Source organism: Phoenix dactylifera, chromosome 2 (assembly GCF_051530095.1).
Source record: "Phoenix dactylifera cultivar Ajwa chromosome 2, Ajwa_hap1_PhDact_Kaust_v1.1, whole genome shotgun sequence".
In the NCBI taxonomy this organism is placed as follows: domain Eukaryota; kingdom Viridiplantae; phylum Streptophyta; class Magnoliopsida; order Arecales; family Arecaceae; genus Phoenix; species Phoenix dactylifera.
This window is the reverse complement of record NC_143191.1, coordinates 18,586,059-18,595,982: the sequence shown is the minus strand read 5'-3', so window position 1 is coordinate 18,595,982 and position 9,924 is coordinate 18,586,059.

Genomic DNA, 9,924 nt, shown 5'->3' with positions numbered 1-9,924 from the left:
GGTTGATTGAAAGAGAGGAAATCAGCCATCAAAAGAAGTCTTTGCAAGGGAGCTAGCACCCCGGGAAGACAAGAGAGCTTTGATCGGATCACTGCTTCGTGTGGATACCCGTAGAGGCCGGGCACTTGAACGGCTTCAAGCGAACCTTCATCCTAGACCACGAACTTCAGTTTGCGGTGATCATCTACCCGCACAAGGTGAAGATCTGATCTTCTAAATGCATTTAAAAGTTTTAATTCTTATCTAACTACGAATGGTTCATGAAACAACGTTCATGCGATGAACGTCGATCCCGCTTATGCCGATACCGCTGCCATCTGAATTTTTTTTTGAAATATCAGCGGCATGGGCGGGTTCCCAACAATATCCGGACCTCTAATGGCTGAGTAGGTGGAGCAGTGGAGGGTCCGGCAGAGGTGGATGGTGCTGAGGTGGAGGGAAAGGTGGGAATGTCTGAATCAGGGTCAGGACTGGGGGAGTGTCTGGTAGTATGTGTGGAGGTAGATGGTTTCCTAACCCAGGTTCCCTCTACCTTATGAAAGCCCATCCGGTGCATGGTCTCCTCGCCCATGCGATCTGTCCATCGCAGACCGCGAGAGGGTTCTCCCTCAGGAATGGGGATCCCAGACTTCCTAAAGATCAATGTGTGCAGCATACCATAGGGAAGGGTGAGCCTAGGCCTATCTAGTGGCTCACATAGGTATCTGTAAATGAGTTTCGGAAAGTTGATTGGGGTGTCCTGGAGGATGTAGAACATAAGGGCTAGGTCCCTCTCAGAAACAAAATCGAAGCGGCCAGTCTTCGGGAAGAGGGTCTTAGAGATGATACTCAAGAGGAGCCGCATCTCAACTGACAGTGAGCTGGCGGACACCTCATCTAATGGGGACTAGGGTGGACACCCTAAAATGGCCGTAAGGGCCTCAGTCCTGTCCTCTGGATGTGTAGGAGATACCCCAACTTGGGGAAGATGGAGGATCTGAGTAATGATATCCTCCGAAATGAACAATGGAACACCGGCTACCGTTCCCTCTATCCCACCATGGCCCTTATACACGGTACCGTAGAACTCCCTAACTAGCCCTGGGTATGTGGGGAGATCTAAGGAATAGAAGAACTTTAAACCCTGGGCCCTTAACCTCTCTCCTATGGTGAAGCCCTCCTGGGAGAGATAGTCAAAGTTGACGTATCTCCAGGTGGAGACCGCCTTCCCGGCGCACAGACGCGAGGGAGCGGGCCTCGGCAGGGAACGAGCCGGAGGTTGTGGCCTCACGGGATCGTTCCGAGCCTTGGACCGTCGCTCGGTGCCGGTTGCGGGTTGGGGCCTCTTCCGGCTTGGGACAACGGCTTTACGAGGCATGGTCGATCTAGAATGGGGTAAAACGCTAATGGACGGAGAAAGGTCGACGGAAAAAGTCCTAAGGACGGTCGGAGACGATCTAGGAGACGGCTCTAGGGTTTTTGAACAGTGGCGGCGGTGAATAGAAGTGTTGATTAAACGCTTGGATTAGGGTTAAAAACCCGGATCCCGACCTCGAGTCGACTCCACTGAGTTGTGAGTCGACTCGACCTCGAGTCGACTCCAAAATATGCGCGAGTCGACTCCCGTTATGCTTCCATTGGCCTTGAGTCGACTCCCGTCAATGTGCGAGTCGACTCCCCTTATGCTTCATCTTCCTCGAGTCGACTCCCATCTGTGTGTGAGTCGACTCCTCCTTATGAGCCGACTCTGAAACTTACTCGAGTCGACTCGAACTCTGGCATGCACCTAAAAATCATGCTATTTTCGTACCAAACCAGAGACACTTACTAAGTTATGATCTAATTTGATGATCATAGTTGAGAAACTCTATTTTTAACACAATCTAAACATCAAAATCAATGAACTAGAGGAGAACACCACTAGGATGGATCAATCACTCCTAATCCCCTCCTAAGCACACTAAATCTCTCTTCACTTAAGGGTTTCGTAAAAATATCAGCTAATTGATCATCAGTGCAAACAAATTGAAGTGTCACATCACCATTCAGTACATGATCTCTTATGAAGTGATGTCTTATCTCAATATGTTTAGTTCTTGAATGCTGAATTGGATTTTTAGTTAGATTAATGGCACTTGTATTATCACAATTAATGGGAATTTTATCTTGTTTAATGCCATAATCTTCAAGTTGTTGTTTAATCCACATGATTTGAGCACAACAACTCCCGGCTGCAACATATTCAGCTTCAGCAGTAGATAATGCAACCGAGTTTTGTTTCTTGCTAAACCAAGAGATTAAATTTTCTCCTAAGAGTTGACATGACCCGCTGGTGCTTTTTCTATCAAGTTTACAACCAGCAAAGTCTGAATCTGTGTATCCTATTAAGTTCAGACTAGAATCTTTAGAATACCATAAACCTATATTCTTTATTCCTATTAGGTATTTAAAGATTCTCTTGACTGCAATTAGATGAGATTCCTTAGGATTAGACTGATATCTAGCACACATGCATACACTAAACATGATATCAGGTCTACTTGCAGTGAGATACAATAAAGATCCTATCATACCTCTATATAACTTTTGATCTACAGATTTACCTGATTCATCTTGGTCTAATTTGCATGATGAGCTCATGGGTGTGCTGATTGGCTTGTTTCCTTCCATATCAAACTTCTTAAGCATCTCCTTGATGTATTTAGCTTGATTGATGATGATCCCCTCTTTTGATTGTTTGATTTGAAGCCCGAGAAAATAGTTCAGCTCTCCCATCATGCTCATCTCAAACTCACTCTGCATTAAGTCAGCAAATTCTTCGCAGAGGCGATTGTTAGTAGCACCGAAAATAATATCATCAACATAAATCTGCACTACTAACATATCTTTGTTTTTCTTCTTAAGAAACAGTGTTGTATCTACAGTTTCCCTAGAGAACTCATGATCTAGTAGGAATTTGCTAAGTCTTTCATACCATGCTCTAGGTGCTTGTTTCAAACCATAAAGTGCTTTGTTCAATTTATATACATGATTAGGGTATTGTTCAAAACCAGGAGGTTGTTCTACATATACCTCCTCATTAATATACCCATTTAAAAATGCACTTTTTACATCCATTTGAAATAATTTGAAGTCCTTAGAGCATGCAAATGCTAGTAAAAGTCTAATTGCCTCAAGTCTAGCTACAGGAGCAAAGGTTTCATCAAAATCTATACCTTCTTCTTGATTATACCCCTTTGCTACTAGTCTAGCCTTATTCCTTATTACAATTCCATTTTCATCAAGTTTATTTTTATAAATCCATTTGGTATCTATAATTGAATATTCAGAAGGTCGTTCAACTAGATTCCATACCTTGTTTCTAGTAAATTGGTTTAATTCTTCTTGCATTGCATTTATCCAATTTACATCTTTTTCAGCTTCTTCTATATGTTTGGGCTCAAAATGTGAGACAAAAGCTAGATGATTATTTAAGTTCCTAAGAGATGCTCTAGTTCTAACAGGTTGAGATGGATCATCTAAAATCAATTCTTTAGGATGCCCGTGAGCATACCTCCAAGCCTTAGTTAGCCCATGATCCATCATATCCTCTTGGCTTGATGATGCATTTCCAATTAATTTTTGTTCATCATCTTGTAACGTCATCTCATCAATCTTTTCTTCAAGAATTTCAGCATCATCATCAAAATTAACTCTCTTGCTAGAAGAGATATCACTAGAATCATCAAAAACAACATGTATGGATTCTTCTATAACTAGGGTTCTTTTATTAAAGACTCTGTAGGCTTTACTAGTTGTAGAGTACCCCAAGAATATACCCTCATCAGATTTAGAGTCAAATTTTCCTAGATTATCTTTTCCATTATTATGAACAAAACACCTACATCCAAAGATGAAAATAGTTCACTTTTGGTTTTCTGTTTTTCCAAAGTTCATAAGGTGTTTTCTTTATAATGGGTCTTAATAAAACTCTATTTAATATATGACATGAGGTATTGATGGCTTCTCCCCAAAAGTACTTAGGGAGATTACTTTCACATAACATGGTTCTAGCCATTTCCTCTAGAGTTCTATTTTTCCTTTCCACAACTCCATTTTGTTGTGGTGTCCTAGGTGCAGAAAAATTATGAGTTATCCCCTTTTTACTACAAAACTCATCAAATAAATGATTTTCAAATTCGGTTCCATGGTCACTTCTAATAGCTATGACTGAAGTATCTCTAGCATTTGTTACTTCTTTGTGAAATTTCTTGAAGACTGAAAATGTTTGATCCTTATGACCTAAGAACATGACCCAAGTGTATCTAGAATAATCATCTACAATAACTAGACCATATTTATTTCCACCTAGACTTGTGGTTCTAGTTGGTCCGAATAGGTCCATGTGTAGTAGTTCTAGAGGTCTAGAGGTAGAGACACAATTTATAGATTTAAAGGAGTTCCTTGATTGTTTGCCAAATTGACATGCTTCACATATTTTATTCTTTTCAAACTTTAGTTTTGGCAAACCTATTACGGAATCTCTCTTAACTAGTTTTGATATTGTGTCCATGCTTGCATGACCTAATTTACGGTGCCATAACCAACTAGCATCATTATCCTTAGTATCATTAACAACTAAACATGGGTTATGTTTGGCAAGATCCTCAAGGTCTACAACATACACATTCCCACGTCTTATTCCTTTAAAAACTAAACTATTGTCATTTGAGTTGGTTATGATGCATAGTGATGGTTTGAACAAAACATCAAAACCTCTATCACACAATTGACTAATGCTAAGTAAATTATGCTTAAGACCATCAACATATCGAACATTATCAATAAAGGTTGAAGGGATAATTTGTACTTTACCTATACCAATGATGTGACCTTGGTTATTGTCTCCAAAAGTCACAGCACCTCCCTTCTTAGCTTCAAGGGTGAAGAATTGATCCTTGTCACCCGTCATGTGTCTTGAGCAGCCACTATCCAAGTACCAATAATTTTTGTCGACCTTGGCTGCAAGACACTCCTACACAAGCAAATCATATAATCTTAGGTACCCAAGTTTTCTTGGGTCCTTCATGGTTAGTAATGTTGGTTCCTTTTGGAACCCAAACCCTTTTAATTTTTCTATTAGTTTTTCCTTTTCTATAATCACATACATTTGCTTTGTGTCCTAATGTTCCACAGCAAAAACATGTTATTTTCTTAATTTTACTCTCCCCTGCTTTAACAAAGAAATTACTAAGGAGTTTTTGCTTATTTTTAGGTTTATATCCTAAACCAGCTCTATTGAATACAGCTCGTTGACTATATCCTAAACATGTATCATATTCAATTTTTCAGAACTATATATAAATTTTTTAACCAAGGGTTTGTATTTTTCAAGTTCATTAGTTAGTTTTTGTTTTTCTGTTTTTAGAGTGTTTAATTCTTTTGTGAGATTCTCGTTCAAGATTTGTTTATTGTTTTTAAGTTCTGAAATTTCCTTAGTTAGTTTATCCTTGTTAAGTTCAGAAATTTCCTTGGCTAGTTTTTCATTATCCTTAGTTAAGGTATTAGATTTTTGAATCAACATTTGATTCCTTGTTTTAAGTTCTACATTTTCTTTAGTGATAGAGTCCTTATCCTTAACTAATTTATCGTATTTGTGGAGGTGAGATTGATTGGTTAGTTTTAGCTCTTTATTCTTAAGATTTATAGCCTTATATTCAACCATTAATTCATTAAATGCATCATACAATTCATCAAAGGTAAAATCTAGATGCGTTTCGGATGATACCTCATTTTCATTTGCCATGAAGCAGAAATTGGCCTTTTCTTCTTGTTCCTCATCCGATGATGATGATGATGAGTCGGAGTCCGATAAGGTGGAGACAAGGGCTTTCTTTTTCTTGTACTTTCTTCCCTTCTTCAGCAAGGGACACTCAGCTCTGATGTGCCCCAGCTTCTTGCACTCATAACATCCAATCCCCTCATTTTTCCTTTCCTTACCCTTATCCTTGTGATAGGAACTTGAGGGGCCTCTCCTTTGATGAAAGGACTTCTTCCGGTTGATGAATTTTCTGAACTTGCGCACGAGAAGAGCCTCATCATCATCTCCCTCATGATCTTCTTCTTCACTGCTGCTACTGCAAGACAAGTCTTTGTTAGAAGATGTAGATTTGAGAGCTATTACCTTTTTTTTATGGGTGGACTCTTCTTCGCTGTGTTGTTTCATTGTGAGCTCGTGCGTCATTAGGGATCCAAGAAGCTCCTCAAGTGGAAGCTTGTTCAAGTCCTTGGCTTCTTGGATTGCCGTCACCTTAGCTTTCCATGACCTTGGTAGACAGCGAAGAATCTTCCTGACAAGCTCACTGTTAGTATAATTTTTGCCAAGGCTTTTTAGGCCATTGACAATATCAGTAAATCTAGTGAACATGCAGGTGATTGTTTCATTAGAATCCATCTTAAATAATTCATACTTATGAACTAATATATTTATTTTGGATTCTTTGACTTGATTCGTATCCTCATGGGTCACTTCAAGTCTATCCCAAATCTCTTTTGCAGAATTGCAGGTGGAGACTCTATTGAATTCATTTCTATCTAATGCACAGTAGAGCACATTCATTGCTTTGGCATTGAGTTGTGCCTTCCTAAAGTCATTGTCATCCCAATCCTTTTCAAGTTTGGGTATAGTGACACCCTCTACATAGATGGATGGGATGTAGGGTCCATTTAGTATAATGGTCCACATCTCATAGTCTTGGGCTTGGATAAATATTCTCATCCTAGCCTTCCAATATGAGTAGTCGGATCCATTAAAGAATGGGGGTCTTTGGGTGGACTGGCCCTCAATGTGGGAAGATCCAAATAGGGTTGTCATTTTGATCTTTTACTCTTAGGGTAAAAGAGTTCCGGCTCTGATACCACTTGTTGCCCAGATAGACAACCCAAGAGGGGGGGGGGGGGTGAATTGGGTTTTAAAATAATTTTGCAATTAAAACGTTTGTGGATGACTAATTAATACTTTTGCAAGATGATTAATTAGTTGCTATATGCTGTGAGTGAAATGAGAGTAAGAGAGAGAGACACAAGCAATCACAAACACAATGTTTTTATAGTGGTTCGGAGCTAACCCTTGCTCCTACGTCCACTCCCCAAGTCTCACTTGGGAATACACTATAACCCCTCGGATTACAGCCGGTTGTTTTACAAGCTCACAACCCAACTTGTTGTTTTACGAGGTCACAACGAACTCGGTCGGTTTTTCCAGGCTCACCGACTAGAACCACCCGATTGTTTTTCCGGGATCACAATCGAACCCTTACACGTTGGTTTTATCCTCGGCTCACCAACCAACCTCTACACCCTTGATTCAATCCCTCGATTGAATCAAGTGACAAGAAAACAGTTTATAAAGAATACAGGAATAGCTTCTTGAAAATCAAATATAAACAATATAACTAAAGAAGAGTTAGAAGCCCTCAAATAGATTTTTAGATTTGAGGAAGGAGGCTTCTCGAACTCTGCAATCTCCTCGTGAGTGGGAAGAAGATTTGCTATCAGATGAGGAGCCTTGAATGCGAAGAAGACGTTGGGAGTATGGACTTCAATGCACTTCTTCCTTCTTTCTCTTGTATTTACTCTAGAGAGGCTTTGGTAGGTGAAAATCACTTTAGCTTTGAATGGAGTCTCTCGTTCTCCCCTTGCTACAGTCCTCTGTGGCTATTTAAGCCATTTCCCACGGAAACTAGCCGTTAGACACACTTTTCTAGCCGTTCTGCACATTCTGCACATCCTGACAATGTGTCCATTGGGATCGGAGTTGACTCGCGCGATCTGGAGTCGACTCGGCTGTAGCAGGAGTCGACTCATGCTTTTCTGGAGTCGGCTCGGCAACTGTTCCAGATTTGAATTAAAGTGGTCTTCTCGACTGGGAGTCGACTCGACTTAATCCGGAGTCGACTCCCCAAAGTCTGGAGCTGACTTGGAATTTTTGGAGTCGGCTCATGCCAAGGAATCCATGGATGTATTCTTCAACTTGGCTCACTCGAGTCGACTCGTAAATTCTGGGAGTCGACTCGGTGCTCAGAGCCCGAACTCCCGATCTTCTGTCTTTTGGCTCGTCCAGTCTTGGAGTCGACTCGAACTGTTCCGGAGTCGACTCGGCTCTCAGTATCCGGAAAACAGTTCTCTGTCTTTTTGGAGTAGCGCTGCCTTGGAGTCGACTCGAACTTTCTTGGAGTCGACTCGCGTCTCAGAGACACAAATACTGTCTTCTGTCTTTTTGAGGTCGCGCTGTCTCGGAGTCGACTCGGCCTTTGCGGGAGTCGACTCGGCCCTCAGTGTCCGAAAGTTGCTCTCTAACTTTTGCCTTGTATTACACTGAGAGTCGACTCTCACTTTCTTTGGAGTCGACCTGCCAACCATCGGAGTCGACTCGCGTTCCTCAGGAGTCGACTTGGCTCTCAGGGTCCGAAAACTGCTCTCTGACTTTTTGTCTGTAACTCCCTGGAGTCGACTCATACTACCCTGGAGTCGACTCGGGTAGCATCGGAGTCGACTCGCGCACTTCAGGAGTCGACTCGCTGACAGGTTCTGAGTTGGGTCTTTCTGTTTGTCTGTCTGTTCTTAGTCGGAGTCGACTCATAATGTTCCGGAGTCGACTCGAGCCTGTGCCAATGCTTCTGATACGCTTGGAGTCGACTCGTACTTTCCAGGAGTCGACTCGAGTCTCAGACTTTGGTTCATATAGACTTCTTAACTTATCCAAATTGTCTTGAACCAAATCTAGAGACTCTTAACCATAAATTTACAAGATTTTCACTGAAACACTAGATTGAATTCATTAGTAAACATAAGATATACTCAAATGCTTTGAGCTCATCAAAATCAAATAGGGTTACAATCAATCACTCCACAGTATCATATTTTCTTTCCCTTTTTGTCATCGTATCAAAAAGGTGAAGTATCAAAGAATCAATATAGAAACACATAACACAGAAAGAGATAACAAGTCAAATGGCACAGTTTTTTTGAAAGTAAATCTCTATTCATTGTATTAAGTACAAGATGGAATATATTTCAGAAAGTCTACAAAGGACTGTACATCACAAAAAAAAATAAAAGTACACTAGGGTCGTCTAGTCACTGAGGAGGATGAGGCTCCCAAATTTAGTCGGCTAGATCGGAGAACCAGGCTCATCCCCTCAAATACATTTCCTAGTTGCGTGATGATCTCTGAGGTTGCCCTAGCCTGTGTCTCCGCTAGTTGGGTCACACTTTCTTGGATAGAGTCAAGTTTGAAGATCACGACATTTGCAAGCCTTTCCGCTCCTTTACTCTGCCTTCCCATCTCTTCTCTGATGCTGTCTCGCATCTGCCTCGTGTCTTCCTTTATGGCTATAAGGCTCAAGTATTGACCCTGGACTAGGCTCCTCATGTTTGACATTTCCTCCCTAAGATCTGCTATCATCATGGATACCTCTGCTGTGGAGGAAATGACGTCAGTGGAGGGTGCACTGTGTGAACCTCTCAGCTCCCTCACAATGTCATCTCTCAGCTCCCTCACTATCTCATCTCTCAGCTTCCGAAGCTGCTCAATGCTGATCCTGACTTCTAGGGGCTGCTGAGGTGGTGGTACGGTAGAGGGTCCAGCTGAAGTAGATGGCTCAGTAGGGACTGAAGGACCAGATGTGGATGGGAAGGTAGAAGGATCTGTGGAGTGGTCCTGGTCATGATCAGAGCTAGGTGAATGATGAGTAGTGGGGTCAGATGGTGTGGATGTAGATGTTTTCCTAACCCAGACACCCTCCACCTTGTGAAAACCCATTCGGTGGAGAGTTGATAGTCAACTTTAAAGACCACACAATAGCACGTATCTGGTAGGATAGTGATTACGGGTATCGATCCACAGGGATTGGGGTACAGTTGTTTTCTTAAAAATAAAAATATTTAAAAGGAAGAGTTTGTGAA